Source organism: Sylvia atricapilla, chromosome 3 (assembly GCF_009819655.1).
Source record: "Sylvia atricapilla isolate bSylAtr1 chromosome 3, bSylAtr1.pri, whole genome shotgun sequence".
NCBI lineage: Eukaryota > Metazoa > Chordata > Aves > Passeriformes > Sylviidae > Sylvia > Sylvia atricapilla.
In genome coordinates this window covers 47,251,827-47,272,876 of record NC_089142.1, presented here as the reverse complement: position 1 = coordinate 47,272,876, position 21,050 = coordinate 47,251,827, and the positions used below count along the sequence as shown (strand labels likewise).

At 39.1% G+C, this 21,050-nt stretch overlaps 1 long non-coding RNA gene across 1 annotated transcript in view; it reads right to left on the bottom strand.

Annotated features, from left to right (window-relative positions):
* The window catches only part of LOC136358408 (uncharacterized), a 524,491-nt gene that overhangs the window by 73,059 nt on the left and 430,382 nt on the right, over window positions 1-21,050 (bottom strand). The gene's annotated exons all lie outside the window — the stretch shown is intronic.

The following is a 21,050-nucleotide window of genomic DNA, read 5'->3' as shown; positions in this document are numbered from 1 at the left end:
CAATTTAAGATGCCTAGTTTACTATTTGAGATTTATGAATATTTCTATCCAGTTTTCCTGGACAAATCACAGTTATGAAGAACAGTGTTCCTGACATGCAGGATTTGGGCAAGGAGCACGTATGGAGTTGTCTCTGTGGGCTCTGTGTATGTTTGAAGAAAGCACACATGGTTTTGTGTGCAAAACTCTGGCTATCAATAGAGCAGTGCCCACCTGACAGGGACTAAGTGGCTGGGTTACTGCAGTTCCCCTCTCTGGCTGAGGGCAGGCAGGGTGGATGGTGATGCTATTGGAATCTTTTGCATTTTACATGCTTTGAGGAAGGAACAGGAGGAGCCAAGAAATTGGAAGGACCTGTCCTTTATCACTGTCCATTCTCTCTATGCAAGTTCTGGGGAGAAGAGGGAAATGAATCTTCAGGGACCAAAGAGGAGCTTGATCCCACGGGATGGTGGAGCAGGGCAAAGAGCAATGCTTATTCTGTACATTATGCATATGGTGAGGCAGGAAGAACTTCTCTATGAGCATCTTTTTTTAGGAAAATCAAGATATAAAGCTCTTGCCTGGTCATTAAGTGAAGGTCAAGCTTAAAGTCTGTCGTGTCATTAATTTAAAAGGTAAACGCTAAAAGAAACGAGCTTTGGAAGGCCCTCACACTGCTCATATATGCTAATAATCACATGTTAGTTTCAGCCAGGATGTTTCCGGTTGTTACATTTCAGCTCCCATTTTTTAAAAGCCTTTTATCCTTACATGGAAAACAGATGAGAGAAGATTTTGTGACTGCTTGATGAATTTTCAACACTGTTTTGAAAGGAAAAAAATGAAACCTGCAATTCCATTATTTGTATGAAGAAAAACTGTATGGAGCACTGCAAACTGTTGGAGTTGTCTTCTCTAAAAATCACTGGAGATTTTTTTCTTCCTGTAGGCTGAACTCAAAGGGTCCCATTAGTGTGACTTGTACAAAATGGATCAGTTAAGGAAGAAAGGTAAAAGACATGCCTTTGGGCTCTTCCTTGTTTTGGGCCACCAGAGGCAAGTTCTGAATGAGGTTGGCTGCTTTAAAGTGGCTGGCTGCAGCTCCTGTCTGCCTTTGTCACACTGGCTCTGTTGAGGGTGTGGTGAGGAAGGAGCAAGAGGAATCCTCCCTGAACAGAGGATGGATCTGCTGAAGGCCAAGACAGTTTGATGCTGGGCAGTGACAAAAATCTTCTATAATCCATGGTAACATCTGGCCCATGTCATCTTTTTCTGGTTCGGTTGTTGCTTTTTTTCATGTGAAAATACTAAAAACAGACCCGAAGCCTCCATAACTGAGGCTGTAGCAGTTGTTTCTTTTTTTTTTTTATTGTTTGATAAAACCTTTATAACTTCCTTTAGATTTTGCAGCTCATGGATTATAAATCTGCTCTTCAAAGTAGAGGAATGCAGCTTTCTGGTGCTGGGAGCTGTCACATCTCCTGCAGGAAGGTAGACAGCCTGACTGCTTCAAGCTGTGTAATTGCAACAGTCAAAGAAAGGATTCACTTCTCTTTCCTTTCTAGGTCACACAATACGAAGAGATGGACAAGCAGTCTTTATACTGCCCCCCAAAAACATTTCTTGCTATCCTTTCATGCTATTCTCATTCCAGCTGAATGAACAGAGCAAGGGTAGGAGCAGCTCAGACTTTGCCTTGTTAGTTTTCTTTCACATTGAGCACTTCACATGTTGCCTGCAGAGCTCTTGTAGGTGTTACATATGCCTACAACCACTTTCTCCAGGCAACTTGGAAGGCTGGCTTAAGTGGGAAGGTTGTGACCCCTGGCTATCTAGGGAGTGGGGGTGGGGGTGGTAAGAAGGGTATTTTGAGGGCAGAGTGCCATAGCTTTGCTACAAGGAAGGCTCAACCCTCTCAGAGATTCCCAGAATGTTCCCTTTGCAGCTGGCAAGTTGTGGGAGTGCCTGTAGTGCTGCAGGCACTGGTGGGAGAGGCTGCAGCTTCCTGAATGCTGGCAGTGTGTGCCACTACTTCGAAGCAGATGGACCAGTAGCCCTAAGGAGCAAAGGAGCTCATGGGTATGGAGCTCAAAAGAAGGGTGCTTAGAGGACCACTGTGGGGCATAAAGTCATTCTCTTCCTGGGTTCTGCCTGCTTTCATCTCCAGGAGCAGAGCACCCTGTCTGTGTTTTCATAGCCTGTAATAACAGATGCTTTTTAATGAGTGCATGGACAGACAGCCTATTGTCTGGGTTTGAGCCTCAGAACTGCATGGTGGGAAGGGCTATTGGCACTTGCCTTTGTTTACTCTGTTTCTAAGGATGTGTGGTCCTTAGAAGGAAGGAGGCATTGCTGTCTTTCAGGTGTTTTTATGGGCCAGGCCAGAACATTGCCTATTTGTGTTATGTTTGCTTTTCTCAGAGTAACCCAACTATGCCATGGCCTGAGAAGGACCTCCACACGCATTTAATCGGAATGGACTACAAGGATATCCAAATGGACCCAATAAACAAGGGTGGCCTATCTGAAAATATTTCCTGGTTGTGAACATTGCAACATAGGCTGAGACCAGTTAGAAAGCCTGGCTTGTGCATACATATTTTCTCTTCTTTTAGTGTCCCAGCGGGGAAGACAGTCCCTGAAAGGCTGTGAAGCATAGACTAGCTTTCAGAGCTTACTCCTTGCCAGCAGTCTCTCTGTGTGAGGCCAATAAAATTTGTTTGCACTTGACAACAATAGAGTATTTTTGCATTTCACAGTGTGTCTCCTGGGGACTGACTGCTGTTTGGGAAGGCCCTTAGGTCTATCCCTCCCTTTTATCCCATGCAGATTGAAGATACCACTCTTTCATGCCCTGCCTCTAGAACGTGATTGCTTGCTATAAACATTGAGGTGGGCTTACAAAATGGGTGAAGTGGAGTTGCTTCCAAGCACTGACCTAGGATGGGCCAAAGGAGGGATAAAAGCTGGGAATCTGAAGTATATTTGATTCTGAAGTCAAATAACTCATGGGTGAAGGGTGGTCTTCGAGGAAGGCATTGAGATGTGGTAGTGATGCCTTAGGAAGGCTGACCTGAAACAGAGACTGGACAGAGCTAAAGTAGATATTTATTGAAAGGCCTTCAGCCTCCAGGACAGGGCCTGACCCAGGCTGCATCCAAGGTGGACTTAGAATGGTTACAAAAATGGCTGGCTGGTCAAGAGGTCTTACATTTTTATAAGTTTTGGTCCATCTGCATATTGGGGTTTTAAATAGACAATTACAGCTTCAGGTTGTGAGGTCCCATCTTTCTTTTCCTCCCTTCAGTCCACTGTTGTTTATGCTTTTGAGCCTGGAAGTTGTCCTTGGTCTTCAGCAGGAAAAGGATTTGTTTCGTCTACCTACTCTGTGAAGAGAGCTTACTAGCACTTAATATGAGGCTCAGAACAACACCCCTAGGCAGCACAGAATCTGAAAAACATGAGAGCTAAAACTTAAGGCATCAGTAGAAGAGGGAGTAAACTAGCTGTTCTGTCTCTCTCTATATATAATATATATCACATACACCAAATCATACATCATATATATCATACCATATCAATCATATCATATCATATCATATCAATCATATTGTATCATATATATATATCTATATCTATCTGTAATCCCCTCATGCTCACCCCTTTTCCCCCTGCAGCCTCGGTCACCCATCTGAGGGGCCAAAGTAAGAAGGATGATCACTTTGGTGGGAGCAAGGGCAGAGGCGTTTGAGCACACCTTGTAGCCGTGCTGGGTCAGAAAGGAGCGCTCCTCTCTCCGGGGCTAGAGCTCACCTTGACACTGGGACATGCAGTGGCCTTTTGCTTTTTGAAATATCAGCCCCAGGCTGATCACCTCACATCTGGAGGGGACTGTGGTCCCAGGAGCAGTGCTAACCCCAAATGCTCAGGAGGCAGAGGTTTACCCTCTTCTTTAGTACAGCAAAGGCTTTTTCACCAGCCAGTGACCCTACCAAGAGGGGTCAGACACTAAGCATTGCAAAAGTTCTTTTCTCTCCTTCTCTGTGGATTACAGGGAAACTTTGAGATCCCTTTTTTTTTTTTTTTTTTTTCCTCTCCAGCCTTATGAGATGTGTGGGTGTTAAAAAAATCAGGATAGTAGGTCAGAGATTGTGCATGGGACTGACTGCTAGCCTACTGCAAATACAAAGAGGCAGAGCCCTTCTAAAGAATGATGTAACAAGTTGTGGGCAGCTTTTTTTCCTAGGGCAACCCAAATACTCTGCAGGGAGATCTTGTGTGTGGCAGTTTCAGATGCTCTATGAATTTGTGAAACAAGCCCATTGGTGGAGATGTGACACCCTTGCTGGCATAGCAATCCCGTGAGGGGGAGACAAGCCCTGCAGTAGCCAGGGATTGCTCACCTGATGGGTTGCTGTGGCTCTTCTTTCACTCACAGTATCTTTGAAACCTCTCACCAACTCTTTTTGTTGTGCTGAGCACGTCTGCTACAAAGCCTTTATGAAATAAAATACTGGTTCCGAGAAAGATAATTATTACAGGTGTTATGATCCAGGAGATTTTTTCTATTAACTCAGATCTACATTGCTTAAATTATTTTGAAAGAATATGACAGTGTCTCTATTTCAAAAATGGTCAGAGAGTGTTATATTTAATACAGTTGTCTAAAATACTACACAGAATATTTTACTGCTGTGCAATAAAAATAAATAATGTGAATAGTTATATCTTCCCCAAGCATAGCAGCTGGATTTTTTTTTTTTAAATCCTAGGAGCTTGATTTGCCCAGTTCTTGTAAGGGACAATTAAGTTTAATGATCTACACTTTAAAAAATGACCTGTGATTCTGAAAATTTTAATTTAATTGTTTTCCTGCTTGAAATATGTCTGAAGTGCTTTATTGTTTAAAATAATTGTGTTTGGTGGTTTTTTGAAAGTCAAAATGGAAACATCTCAAAGAGACAGAGCCAGCTTTTCCCATATAAAAGGCTGACATACCACACTAGGGTAATGCTATTCTAATAGGGATTTGTCTTTTGGTTGGAACTCATATAACTAATTCCAAAAGGTGCTTCATTGAGTTTTTAAACAGAAGAACACAATTGTTGGAGAAGAAATTATAATTTTAGTTGAAAGAGGACTAAAATCTGTTTCTGATGATGTTTCTTAATTTGTACAATAGCATGACATGACATTTTCAATGCAGCTGTTTCACTTCCATGCTAGACAATTTGTATGGTCAGTTTTGTAAAAAATAGAGGCTTTAGTGAGGTTTTCTGGATCATTTATAATATGATGGGGGATTTTTTAAGATTTAAAATTGCTGACAACATAGAAAACCTGAAGGTGTAACGGAGAAAAATAAGCAGAAACTATCTCATGACTTGTGTTTTTCTTTGTATAGACATGTTCCATAGCAGTTCATGTACTTATTTAATTTTGTAAAGGAATACCTGTTTGAAAGGGACCGAAGGCTTAGGCTGCCTGTTACTGATAAATCAACTTTTCTGAATGCTCACTGACTCCTTTAGAGCTTGGAAAGGTGTTTTATTATCTGAAAAAATTAATGAAGAACAACTAGTCTGTCCATTAATTATATCATTCATTGCATTTATGTCGGTATTTACCACCACAGTACAGTAGATGAGAACTAGCTCTTGCTCCCATCACATGAAGTAGCTCTGTGCATTAAAGTCACTTAGATGGGTCCCACCAAACAAATGGGAAGAATCTGAGTTTGACAATGGGCAAAATTGAAACCTTGCTGTTTATTTCAGGCCATCACAGCAAAATCTGAGCAAAGATAAAATCTTTAAAATTTTATCTGAGCAAGATAAAATCAATTAGCACACAAAATATTTTTATGCTAGGGATTTAGGGTAATGCTCTCTGTATAAAAATTATGATTCATCCCATTATTTAATGCACTTAATGGGTGTTCCTTAACAAGAGACATCCTTATACATTCTATTTTATGAAACTTGGTAAGTATAGGCAACATTCACTCCTGACAGCTGCAGATCAAATTACAAGCAAGCCACAAAGAATGTTTCTGCAGAGGGAACCCTCACTCCCCTACTGGGCTCCTATGAAAGACTTGGCCAAAATCCAGCTGACTTTGCTCCCCAACTGCAAGGGGCCAGACTGCATTACACTGCTGGCAGAGCTCAGCATCCCTGAGGAGGTTTTTTCTGAGCAGAGTCCAAGAGCAGTCGCCACCCAGGGCTGCACGGTCTGGTCTGCAGCTGGGGGAACCTTGTGTGTAACTCATGGCTGGGGTGGTGGCCAGAAGACTCGTTCAGGGCAGCTGGAGCCTCACCTCCTCCAGCTACCAATGCAGCTTCTGCAGTGCATGTCGATGTTGGTGTGGCTGTGGATATCTTCACATCCTTGCCTGTGATTGCTCCCATGGGCTGGGAAAACATTTGTCACAGATGCTGCCTACAACATTGTCCTCATGGTTACATGACATCAGAGGCACTGGCCTGCTCAGGGTGCAGGACCCTGGACACTTACATCCCCCCTCAACCCTTCCTGAAAACACTGGGACTGATGGATGCAAGGGTGCATCCCCATCTCACATTCTTCAGCAGAGAGGAAAAGTTTTCTTCAGACAGGTAAAGCTCTGCTCTAGCAGGGACTGTATAACTCACATGGTAAAACTGGCAACCACCAAAATGTTTGCTGCCATGCTCAATACTGTTTTTCAAAGTTATGGCTGATGTTCATTTGTGCCACATGCCAATAGCCATCTCCCACAAGACAAACAGGGTTTTATATCTTTATCTGTGAGAGACTGTCAATGCTTAATGACGCAAACAAAAAACCACCAAGGAGGCACCTGGGCATTCCCACCTGAACCTGAGCAGATACAAAACCACTGGACCCTGTGCTTTGTGGGCTTCTTTCATTGGATCTGGACTGTAACCACCATTTCGATAAAGCTGGGACATCCACAGCAGAGAAGACCAGAAGATGAGGACCAAATGGATGCTGTCAGGATCCATGGAGTGGTGATATTTTTCTCTACTTAATCTGTCTCTCTGTCACTCTCTTTCCACCCTAGACCCCTTTTCCTCTTTCTAGACCCCTTTTCCTACTCCTTTCTCTCTCTCCCTCCCTAAATCTCATTTACTGTTAAATAAAAATCCATACCATTGAATTCAGCATATGGTCTTGTTTGCACCTTAATTTGGGCAGAGAAATCTCAGTAATTTATATAACTGGGTCTTAATTATATAGTAGAAATAGTATTTCTTTAAAGGCCTGGTGGAACATCTCAAATTCAAGTAGCAAGCTTGCTGATATTGCCCTTTAAAAGATCCATGAGTGACTAGGAAGGATTTTTGTGGGTTTGTTTGGTTTTAGTGTTTTATTCTTCCTCAAGAAAGTACTCAAGATGGCTGCTATTAAAAATCCCTCCTCATGACTGTTTAGGTAAAGTTCAGTGCCAACTTTCGTTTAAGCTTCAACTTAGCAGCTCTCATTAATTTCTCACATTCTTCTGGGACTTGGGATTTCCATATTTGGTTTTACTCTTGGATTATATCAGACAAGTTTGAACAAAATTCTTTCAGCTAAATGAATGTGAAAAAAATATATTCCATATGTTGTTATCGAAATCTTCTGTAGCTGTTTAAGTCAAAAATGGCAAGCCAGAAATCTTTATGTTGGCTTGCAATATAGCCTCTTCAAGAAAACACTCTTAGGTTGAAGAAAACTGGTTAAGCAGTTTTAAATCAACTTGTCATTTTTTCTGCATACTCTATGAACCTCTAATTTTTTTTTCTTTCTTTCTTTCCCTCTCCCTCTTTCTTAATTTAGTTTTTAAACCCTTGTTTAAATGAGTTTGCCAGGGATTCATTTACTAAGAATATCCTTAATGACATCTCAGTTATGGATACATTTGTCAAGAACCCCAGCTGGTAAGACCAGTGGAGTCGAAAAAGAGAAAATATACATCATTGCTTCAGTATATCTGTGTATTGCCAGCTTTCTTTCCCAGTTCTTAGCAGTTTAAGCATCAGACCTGAAAGTCTTGCTTAGGTCAGTACAGTAACAATTTTTACACGTGTATGGTCAGACTGTTTCTTGCCCTTTTTTTATCCTAAAAAGATAAACAACATACAAAACCTAGGCTAAAAAGAGGAGCTGACAAGTACCCACTTAAAAACCAGAAAACTACAGAGGCTGAGGTTGCTGCAACAGTACTAAGACTTCACACCCTCTTTATGTTCTTATAAAGCTTACAACGCACTGACAAAAGCCCGCGTTTAGTGAAAGATTGAGCCTTTAAACTCAACTACTCAAATCTAAGAAAAAGTAAGATTCAAGGCAGTTCATTCTCTGGCCCACTAAGTATCTCATAATTTGGAGAGCACTGGGATGTCCTCAGTGAGAGAAATACTAAACTCTCCGTTTCCTACTCCTTCCCTCCTGCAGGAATGAATACACCGGAGAGCAGTGGAAGGACTTTTCTGCGAGGTGGGTATTCAAATCTCTTCAGCCAGGCATGGAAGCTTGCCAGTAGTTCCCAAGGGTATGCTAGCTCTCAGCTATTGTAAAAATAAGTACATAAAAACATATGTCGAAAATCCCTCACATCCTTCCTTTCCCCCCTTTGCTGTGTTTGCCCCTGGCTAAACAGGGCGGCTAGGAGAAGGGCACTGGAATGTCTTTGCCAGGTAGTTAACTTTCTACATTATAAAGGGACCTTAGACATCAAATCCATGCGTGAAGACAAGGAATCCTGTTATTCCCCCTATTATAGGGAGAACGACAGTGCAGGGAGGTTAAACTCCAAATGTCTAAATAATTCGCTGCTGTATTCCTCATTCTTGTGTAAAAATCTTAAATACCAAAGGACTGACTGTTCCCATTTGGTTCGGTTAGAGTGGTAAATATTCATACAATCTGAAAAACACCCCTCACAGAACACTTCTAAATCATTGGACTAATCATTTGCCCGAAGTTGTACGGCAAACAAGTGACAGTGGAAGAGAAAATTTCCCTGGGACTCCAGTTCAGTGCTTTGAGCACACAAGAATCCTGTCTCTTCTTCATTCCTGCTTTGTTACCTGAATTATAGGGATGTAAGAGACATCAACCTCATTCTGCTTTGTTCTAAGGAACACTGCTTTGCTCTTTTCTTTGCTGATCTAATCATAAATAAGCATGTCTCTGATGGTTACAGGCACAGGAGGGGTAGGTACTGCTGAGGCCCACGTGCTGGCTGTGGCAGGTACCTTTACAAAGAGGCCTTCATGTTTAGGATGAAATTCTTAAAGTTTCCATGAAAACTGTGTTTGTTAAAAGACATAAAATTAAGTTTTCACGTGTAACTTTATTTTTGACAGTTTCTCAACCCTAGCTTTGTACTTCATATTTCCTTGTTTTGAGAAGAAACTGGGCTCATAACAAACATCCTTTAGTCAATTCCTGCATGTTATTTTAGTGAATAAATCAGAATTTTTGATACTTTAAAAAGGTAAAAAAGGGGAAAAACAAGTTTGTTCTGAAAGTGCTGAGACTGATAGGAGTCTGAGATCAGGGAATCTCAGTCTCCACCCAGATCAAACCATAATGATTACTGGAGTGATGGAAATTTAGCACTCTCCCAGCTGGCACTTCAGTGATTAATGAAAGAAAATACATGCATAGCAAAAAGTGCCTGATTTCCCCTTGAAATAAGCCCAGTCACTCCTGGAGGAGAGAGTATGTACTAGGAGAAAACATAAAATGAAGTAGTGTGTGTCCAGGGTAGACATAATAAGGAAAATAAAATAGTGATGAGACACCTAACAAAATGCACCTTGAAACCCACAGTCTTTTCAAATCTGCTTAGTACAGTAGGGTACAAGTTGGTTGCAGACTCTGTCTACACATATATGTGTTTTATATATCCTCATTATATTTCATGCTGTGTATATGGAAAAATGCTATTGACTATGACAATGTGGATCTGATTTTAGCACCCAAAGATCAGACCAAAAAGGAGGACTCGGTGAAGATTAATGAGCATTTCTCTTCATGTAAAAGTGTTATTTTCTCATTAATCTGTGCTATGGAGCAGCATGCTAGGGACATGTTTGCCATTGTGTACAGTAACCCTCTACAACACTATTTAGGTGTGTAATATGTTTGGTGCAGGTCCAATCATAGATTATAATATATATCTATACTTGCAGATATGTGAACTGCTAAATTTAGCAGACTGTCTTTGTGCCTTTGGTCACCACAAAAAGGTTCACATGGTTTAATGGCAAATGCTAAAGGACAGGGACACTCTTTTTGGAAAACCAGTTCCTTCTCATGAAACCAGCATGGCAACACTTCAGTGCTGTTCTTCTTTCAGTCTTTTTTTCAATACAGTCTATAGATTTTAAGGAAGGCAGTACACAGGATTTATATAGAAAAGAGTTGGGTTTGTGTGCTACAGACAAGGAGAAGTTTGAAGGGCTAGGAGTTTAGTTTGCTTTTTCATCACATGGAAGTTTATAATAAAGAGAAATCACTTCTCTGTGCCAGCTGGAGGGAGAACCAAAAATCATTAGTACAGTTTGTGAGAAAGAGGATTTTACTTAGGTATTAGGAAAGGATTTCTGACTGTATCAATACTGAAATGTATTGATTTCCAAAAGGTTTTGAGAGATCAGGGAAAACTTTGTCTTGTGTTTCAGTAAAAGTAGTACAGGAAAGGGAGGGTACAATAACAGTCATCCAGAATTTATTTCATAAGATAAACGTATAAACATCCAACTAAATAAAAATACACATGGACTTACAGAGCCACATATTATTCTTTATGCAGTTATCAGTAAGGTCTCTAAGCAAAAACAGATTTTGGAAATAAATAAATCTTTTTTAGTATTAATAATATGATATTTCATTACATGTTATTTAGCTATTTAGCTAAGATGTAGACTCTATTGGGTTAGGTATTATATACTCAGAAGAAAATTTAGAACTGTCCTTTAAGTGTATCTTTCTCAAAATATGTTCAAAACAGCTCTGTTTGGCCCTTGCCATTGCACTCAATATGGGAGTAATGCTTGAGAAATATTTCCTGTGAACCACCTTAACCCTGGGATTCCTGTTGCCTGTGTAATCCCCTTTTTCTATTTCTGAATTAAATGTCTTTCCCTGAAGCACAGTCCTTTGCTGAACTTCTGCTTGATTTTAGGACTGTCTCTCATGTGTATTATGAGTATTCTGAGTTCCCTCCTACGTGCACTTCCAGTCCTCCCAATATAGCAGCAAACTATTGACTGTTACACATTAAGGTTATTTTATTAGCTGACTTTTCTCAACACCTATTTTCCTAGTTCTTATTTCCATGGCTGTGTTTATGGGAATGCTGCACAGGAGAGCATCAAAAATATTGCTGAAGTCAACATCTATTAAAGCTCCTCACTCCCACTGAACTACTAAACTGGCTCCACAGTCAGAAGAGATAATAACATGGAATTGACATGGCTTTTACTTGTGAAACTCATCTTGACTATTTCTAATCATTTTATCCCCCTAAAAATACACTTTCTCTAGTGTATTTTCAGTTATCTTTGTTGGCTGCTTCATCTGTAACTTCCCTAGTCCTTGTTTCATTGTATTATGGTTCCACTCAACACACATCTCTCGGTCCCTCTGCCAGTCCCTCTCTTTTTGTTTTTACACTCTTCAACATTTTGTTCCTCAGTCCTTTATCTTTTTGTACCCAAATCTTTTGTGAAGGCATACCTAAAACAGGTGTTGGGTTTATCCTTCTCTAGTTTTCCAGACTATCCTATTTCTTTTTGTTGTCAAAAGCTCTCACTAATGACTCAGAAAGTGTTCAGCTAATTTCCTAAAGCTGTGTGAAATCTTTTGACTACTACTTTTTAATGTTATTCACTTAACTATTTTCCCCACTTGGCATGTTGTAGAGAGAGTTTTCCAAGTTTAACACTCTCAGTAGCAACAAATGCTCAATGTCCCAGTGGTTATATTGGCTAAAATAATTTTAGGGAAATTCCCTCCCATAGCTCTCCCATGTGGCTAGCAATGCAGAGACTATAAATATAGCCAAACCACAAGCATTTTTACCACTTTAGCTGATTTATGTAACATGACGGTGAAAATGTCATCAGGCAATCCCTGCACTACCATTCCTGTCTGTGTTAGAAGAAAAGTTGGTGAAGTTTATAAACTTGTGATTTTCAGGTAAGTGCCTCTGATAACTTTGGCATAATGTTCTAGATATCACAGTGAATGCAATCATTTCACAAACTAGTGAGGCCACTTTTTTCAGTGCCATGTGAAAATAAATATAACATAATAAACATGTTTTTCCTTCTATTTAATGCACAATATACACATTCAGTTCATCTGCTGGTCCATGAAGACTCACAGCATTCCGGATGATGGATCTGAACCAATTTTCCAGTATTTCCATTCTAAGTCAACTGGAATATATACATTTTCTTCCTATAGCTGCAGCTTTGAAATACAATTTGGATAAAGAACTTCTTACTAAAATTCTTGGGAATCCCAAATTATACTGGGCAAATTTGGATTAAAGTACTTTCTTAATAGAAAAGAAAATCTATGAAGAATCTTCATTTCTTTACTTTAACATACTAATATTTAATCAAGCTAGAGGACAGCTTTTGATAAAGAATTAATAGCACCCGAAAGAAAAATCATACCTCTAAATGCAAATACTCTCCCTAAAATGGGCACCTTCCCTCCTTCCAAAAACTCACACTTACTTCCATTCTGGAAATTGCTGCCACTGCTCAAAACAGCCACTTGAAAGAGTGAAAAGTATTTTAGTTTCAGTACATGAAAACGGCCTCGAAGTGTCACTAGAGAGCTATCGATGATCTGTTTCAAACTACATTTCAAGGTTTGGGGGCTGCTTGATCTTTTCACTCAAGAGCCACTTCTAACTTAATCTTTGTTACTGCTTGCATTGCCCATCAATATGTGTGGCCATGAAAATGGCCTGGCCGTTTGCACACAGGATGCCAAGGCTTTCACTATCACAGTTCCACTTTTATGAAGGCAAACAACACGAAGTGAAAAAAGAAACTTGCAAATAACAGATCTTTGGGGGTGGAAAAAAAAAAGGAAGTTGGTAATTTATTCCCTCTCCTTTCATAATCTTGACCAAGACAAATAGAAATGTGATTCTAACAATGGTAGGAAGTGAAGCAGCCTAACCTTTCTGCATTTAGCCTGGAAGCTTTTACAGAGTAGACTGTCTCTCATAGATGTTTACACACTGTGCCTGGCACAAACAAGACTCACATTTAATCCTGGCCTTTGGAGCCCGTATCACAGTATAAATATTTCCTAGTAGTAGTAGTCTTACAAAAATGAACCCTTGTTTACACTGCTGCTCAGAAGCTGTCCTTGGCCATGCTCCTCCTGTGGGACTCCTTCCCAGCTGTCCACGTCACTATCTGCAATTTGATTGCCTTTAATATGGCAGATTCACGTATAAGGAAGGCTGCTGTAAGGGAGGTTTTTAAATGTCCAGTTTCACTTGCAAATGGTGCATTTCTTACACTTTTGCTGCTTCACTCAGGCGCTGTGGGGAAGGTCTGATGTTCAGCACTCTCTTACAGTCTCACTGTAAACCTGTGTGGCTTCTCTGTGAAGAGTTCACTGCAAGTGTCTTTGTCCTATCTTCGTCACAAAAGATGAAGAGTGCATTATTTCTCCTAAAATCCTCAAGAACAACTCAGCACTTCCATCTTTTGTACCTCTGTGACAAAGCCACATAGAATGTTTCTCCAGCAATTGCTTTGGTAGTTGAACCTGGCACACCTGCCATGAATGCATACATGAAGCATTTAGGAGTAGAGAAACTTCAGAAGTACTAGTTTGTTTCTACTTCTATATATCCACAGATTACTAAGCTAATGACTATCATAACATGTATGCAATAGCAACAACAAGATGCAAGTCAAGGCCCTAAAATTTCTTTAGATTAGATTAGATTAGATTTGCACTTGGATTTAAATAGAGATCAGTTAGCTTTGAATCTCTCCTGTTTTTTAATGTTGGTTGTCCCATTATAGCATCACTTGAAAGGTATTTTCCCCTTCTTTCTTCTCTTTGGCCCAATTTATACTAACAGCAGAACTTCATTATCTTGAAATTACAATTTTTTGTGCAAGCAACACAAAGGCAAAAAATTCACCAGATTAACACAGCATTCAGTCTATAGCAATGATGACCAAGTATATTGAAAGTGGAAAACTTTCCTGATGATTTATCCAGAGGAGTTTGTAGATACACTTCTGCATCATCACTTCCACAAACAAGCTTGTTAAGCATTAGAAAGACCCCATGTGATGGAGGCAGAGGAAAAGCTGGGACTGATGAACCCCCAGGGTATAAACTCTCACTATTTAACAACGAGGCTAAGTTTCCAGCAGCATTTCATTTTTGTCATTTGTAACAGCAACATGTGAAAATGCTCCTGTCCATTTTGTCAGTATGGTCCTGTGGGTATTCAGCCTCTTAATTCAGGCAAACACAGTACTTTCTGGTACCTTTATTGCACACCATTTCTTGTGGAATTCAGGCGGATGCTGCATAGAAGAATCAAATGTATTTCTCTTATCATCAGCAACATCTATGGGGCAATATCATTAGTGCATTGCATAGTTTAACAAACTTTGGCAAGCGCTGATTTTGGCTTCATTCTAGTGTAACCAAGATCCATCAAAGGGAAGTTATCTAATTTAGCACCTGATTTATGCATCTGACATTGTTTCTTCATGTGAACATTAACTTGTAAAGTTGTTCAACAGCAGAAATATATATATTTCTGTATAAATATACCTGTATAAAAAACATCCAAGAGAAAGAACTCAGAGAAATTTTGGAATTATTCTCACTGCACTGCTTTGAATTATCTTCCTGGATATTTATTAGAAAGCAAGAATGTATGTAGGATATACAAAAATAGTACTGAGGGGAAAAAAAAATCCTGTTCCTTCCTGTCTTCTGAGTATCAGTCCATTATTTCTGTCATTTTGTTTAATTACCAAAGTGGAATATATTTGCTGCCCAGTCTTCTCAGAGGAGGTAAGTCTTTAACAGACTCCTAAACTGCAATGTGGGATTTGTGAGTGGCCAAATGATTCACTCCTGAGAAATATTACCTTCACCAATCTATTTTGGACTTGGTTTCATTAGTGGTGTTTGAAATGAACATAGATCTGCACTCCAGTGCAAACAGTGTCTCGAATAAGCAAAATATATATATTTTTAATACACAAAGGGGGTACTTTCAACCTATGACAGCATTGCTTCAGGGGACTAGAAAAAGCAGTTCCTAAAGCTGGGAGATTGGTTTATTTTTTTCTCTTGTCACCTTTGTAAAGGCCCTGCCAATGCAGGCCTTAACTGCTTCAAAATGGTTCTTTTTCCAGCAAGGGTTTTGCTTCCTTTGAACAGCAGATGACCCTTGTAAGCATGGCTTATTGTGTCATCAAATTAATTTTAAATACTCAGGTGGTTCTCCATACCAAACTTCAGAGAAATAACTACTCTAGTATAGGCTAGAAAGGATTCTTTTTTTTGCAGCTTTTAGATCTACTCAGCAGAAACAACTTACCTAACCAACAGATCCATAGGTGTTTTTCTCCTTTTCTGGAAACTAAGGTGTGAACTTCAGGAGAAAGAGTCTAGTTTGTACTGTATCTAACTAAATCTCTAGCCACTATGGTTTCTGCAAAGAGCAACTATCAAATTTTTATCACAAACTTTATCACCAACAGTATCAGCTGTAGTGTTGGAAAATACCCCGAAGGAGGCATTGCTTGGCTCAAAACACTCAGGTAATCACATACATGGCCATAGGAACTATCCTAAGAATTCTAACTCTTGGAATATTTGCTACTTGGTGATAAAAATGCATACATCTGCAGTCATAGCTCCCTGTAGTTGCAGTTCTAAAATCAGAATTGCATTAGGTGAAAAAAATAAAAACCAACAAAAACCCCTCCCCCCACCTTTTAATTGAATAATGCTTTTGATACTTTATCTAATTTCATCATATCTTTGAGAACTACTATTCCATACATCTTGTTTGTGTCTCTCTAATTCCAAACATTAATGTCTTGTTTCACCTAGTGCCTTGGTAGTCCTGTTTTGGATAAACATGCCTTCCTGCAGCAAAGACAGACTGCAAAGTTGTGTAAATAATACTTGTAACTATCCTCAAGACTTCAAAACATTAAAAAAACATTAACTTAATCTTTATGCCACCTCCATCAGGTAACATCATAGATATCCTAAGAATAAGGCATTCTGAGTCTGAATCTTGTATAAAGAATACCTCTTGCTTTTTGGGTATAAAAAGTATACCCAACAATACAGCCCAAATTTACATTTCTAACTCTGTACTTCATTTACAGGGCAATACTTTGGTCACCCTTTCTGTTTTGGCGTAACTACCACTTTGATCTCATTGCTAACTCTCCTCTGATCTTCCCAACAGGCCATGTTTCCACTTCAGAGCCATCCCAACTGTTGTCCCAGTAAATGCATCAGGAAACACACCGCTATATCTTCCCTCACTCAATCTTCAAACAGGCCTTAAAAGCTCCCCACCACACTGGCTCTCCCTAGGGCCAGCCAGCACCCAGGCCTTCAGTAACCTTGCACTTTGTAACATCACCCCTTATGCTCCCTCATTTGCAAGACAGGACGCTGCCCAGCCTGCTTGCCTCTGCCCTGCCGGACTCATCGCAATGCCAATAGCTCCCACTCACCGACAGTTATCTGAGGAGCTCAGATTTGTAAGGAGAACAAATTAATCCCACTGTCTGCACCATGTTATAAACAATATACCATTTTCACTTGCTTCCTACTTGAGGAAAAAAAGGACCTGCTTGTTGGATCTGTTTTTCCAAATAATGGGACGGGACTGTTGGGAAACATTCCTTGAGCTTTCATTGCAACATCAGCCTCAGTACAGGGGGAGACAACTGAAAGATGGCAACAGCTCACGTGCTCCAGCAGCAGCCGAAGTTCTCTTTGTTACAAGGCCTTTTAAAAGCTTTCTAACCAATAGCAAATTGCTAAGAGCTTGCAGACATCTGCATAAACCAATCATTAAAACTACTTATACCTTATAGCTAACAAAAGGTGCTTGTTTAATTTTGGGTTTTTTGCTATTCAGGAACTTTTTATACTCTTCTATAAACAAAGCACAAAGCCTCATTATTAAACTTTTCTACTATCTTGCTTAACATATTTTTCTACTTGCTAAGGCCTAACTCTACACAGCACAAAAACACAGTCTTATTGTTCTGTGTCCTCATTCTGGTATCTTTTTGACTCTAAGCCTTACATCCACACTGCTATGCAAGCTTTCTGCTTTTTTCTATTTCCCACACCTGCTTTAATCTATCTTGGTGACCTGAGCATGGTAAAAAAAAAAAATAAAAAATGTCCTAAGCTAGAATCAGGATGCTTTCAACTAAGGTACATCATTATGAAGGACACGTTTCACCTCAGTCTCAAAACAAACATTGAAACCAGTCCAATAGCACCTTTTACTACTCTTTCACTATACAAAATAGTAAAAAAGACTGAATTCACAGGACTGCAGGAAATCATTAACCAGCATTATAGTTTCAGACAAGAATGTGTATTATTCTTGATTTTTTTAAGGCAATAATTAAGGACTTGTAACTTAGAAAAACTCAATCAAAACAAATGAAAACCTTCAACTTTTATCTGATCATTTGCAAGTGAAGTTCAATAGTAAGCTGTTTCAAACAGTACTGTAAAACAGAAAACATTCTTCATAGACAACATCATAATAAAGGAGTAAAATACATATGCAACGCTTGCATCTAATACAACCAACTGGTGTTTTTAGATATGGCAGAAGTTGATACAAGACTTGATTTGTATCCAAAGATTGTGAACACAAGCAAGAAGGTGATGGCACCCCAGTAGAAGACAAAGCCTGGAACTTCACTTCCCTCACCTATCCCTGCCTTGCTTCCTTGCCTGAAGGCAAAGTCTCTCAGTTTCACATTAGTAAGCATCAGGACCAGATACAAAACTCAAGTACTTGAGGTCAGACACCTTGATTTGGAAGGCCTGAAATGTAGCTTAGGTACTACCAAAATAGGCATGAAATCTAAAGCACTTTTGTACAACCAGGTTACATTCTTGAACAAGGAAAACTGTTGTCTCAGTGTGAGTAAACAAACAAAAGAAGTAAATTTCTAGAGTCCCTAGTCAGGCAAAACTAGACTTCAGTGCAAGTTTTACCTAAAATATGACATTGTTTCAGCACAACAGAAATTACCTTGTTCATAGCAATAATATTCTGCTTAAAAATAACTACAATATAGGAAAATTTGTTTGAAATCACATTTTAAATTCACATATGCTCTGAGAGAATTCATTGAAGTTACAATACTTATTATAATTAGCATTTTCATTGAGGCAATCAATGCAATTAAAAAAAAAAAAAAAAAAAAAAAAAAAAAAAAAAGTCTAAAGCTTTCTCAGTAAGAAAATGAACCACCTGACCAGTCACTAGCACTCGGCCCCTTCATTTTTCTTGTACATATAAAAGGATATTCCACAATTCCACAGAAATGATTACTCAGTCCCTTAGGGACTCAGGGAGGAAAGATGCTCCTGCACAATTCTCTGGCAGGAGGTAGCAGCTCAAAGCTCCTCTATTTCCATGATTCCAAGCCCTTTCTTGACTTCTTTCTTCTTAAACCACACAGCAGAAAACTGGTACCATCAAATCTCACACGACAGCTGGGACAGGAAGAGCAGACCACACAACTGGCGTTCTTAAGATGCACTTTTGAAACTTTACCAGTGTTAGGACTTGGAAATACATTTCATGTCAAGTTAAGCCACAGAATGGCAAAGCCTCAAGCCAAAAGTCCATCTGCCAGGGGCAGGAGCAATTCTGCACTCCAGGCACAGGAAGTGCTTCAGAAACCACCAGCTGAGCGAGGAAAAAACCATGAAAGCTTGAAAAGTTAAGAAAAATCTGAAAAAGAATTTTACTAGCAATTATTTTCTTCATATGTACATACACAGTTTGACAAAAATAAAAAAGGAAAAAAGAAGAAGAAATTCAGACTTCTCTTTAAGAATCCTTGGATTTAAATATATATATTTATTAAAAAGAGACATTGACTCTCTGGCCAAGACATTATGCGTCTCAGAACAGGTTTTTACAGCCATGTTATAAAAACCCCTTAGCAAAGCAGTTATGCACTAGACTTCAAACACATGTACTCCAAGAATGACACTGGTGTGGAGGATCTTGTTTTACATCCATTTATTTTTGTCCCTCAGCAATTATAGCATAGTTCCAATACATTTCTAAAGTTATAGAGAAATACCAGGGCAACTAGAGTACATACAAGCCAAAGTTAAAATGGTAGACAGCTGAATTAAAAACCAAAAAAAAAAAAAACCCTAAGAAAACAAAAAAGAAGTATGCATTCAGCAGGAAATCTACTATACTTCATTCAGTTTAGGCTTTGTTCTTTAGGGAACAAGGTGCTAACGTGCCATTTTCTCATAAAATGAATCATAATTGCTTCCAAAGAGTTTCTGCTGAAAATGGTGGAAGCAAATAAGTGTAACACTAAACTTTCTCCTATAAACTTAGAAGCAACACTTTCTTGAATCAATTTCCACCCTCCAAACACCACTGCTGCTTTTCTTACATGAACTCACTGTTTTATTAAGGCATAATTGCCCTGAGCAATATGCTGGAAATTAGCCAAAAAGCCCAACAATTAGATGCAAGCACCAAGTAATTTTTGTAATTGACAAATTTTGAAATCTCTTTTGAAACTCACCTGTACTTGGGAGTAGCACTTGAGGAAAAAAAGAAAATATTGCTTTTAATTACTTTAAGTAGAATGGCAGTGTTAGTTTCCCCTTTCTCCTTCCAGGCTAAAGTTTCCAAGACAATCATCGAGGTACCAAAGCAGGACCAGCATACCAAGACCGAAGTGGGACATCTGTTCAAGAGTTTAACTTTTAAGCAATTCAGCATAAAAAATTCAGTGCCCCACCCTAAACAATTCACATAAAATCTTATTTTCCTCAAGAGGCAAGACCCTCATATGCTGGGTACCTCTGGTCTTAAAAGCAAAATGGAGCCTGGACAGGAGAATCATACACTGTACACGCTCAGACTGCCTCCCAGTCTTCTTTTTAAAGCCAGAAAAGCCTACAAATTACCTGGTGCACTGCACACTTTCTCTGTAAAATGCACAGTATTACAGAGTCCAAGATGCAGGAAGGTACTTTTCGAAGCTAGTGCTAACAGCACACATGACTGTCTCTATACAAATTTAGGCAATACTGGCTAGTCCCTTTAAGCTACCACAGTATCCATAAAAGAAAGACAACCAAATTATACATTTTATTCACATTTATTTTTCGCTTTTAGTGTGCTCACAGAAAATTAGAACACCTTAAGCAGGAGTTTAATAGCAATTTTTGTAAGCAAAGTTACATTCCATCTCTAAGTCAAATTGGTCAAAGCTTCTCCAGTATTTACAAAAACATGATAGACAAGATGCTACACAAAAAAAACATTGCATCTGAAGAGTTTTCCTTTATTTTCAAAGACAACTGGAAAAGAAAGCATTGTCTGCTGTAATCAAAAACATACCACAGTATAAACAGTAACCATTCCACTTATCACAGCTTGGTTGAGTTTAAAATTTGTGTTTAAAAGGTCCAAGATGACTGCAGTTTTACAAAAATGGGCAGGGTGGAAAGAGTTGCAAACTTCATGTGCTTCTGGATATCAAGATTTGTTTTTTTTTTTTTTTATACAATAGTCACAGTTAAAAACACCCTGCTGGTAATACATAATTACACTTTATTAAGGTCATAAACCAGCAATAAACAATAAAGCCTATACAACTTGTATTTCTACTTAATCACTGACTGATACAGCTAACATGAGATAAGTGAAAAGTTCCTATGGTTTAAATGAATTCCTAAGACTATGATCTCTTTATCTGGGTATTGATTTTTATTTTTTATTTTTTTTTCCT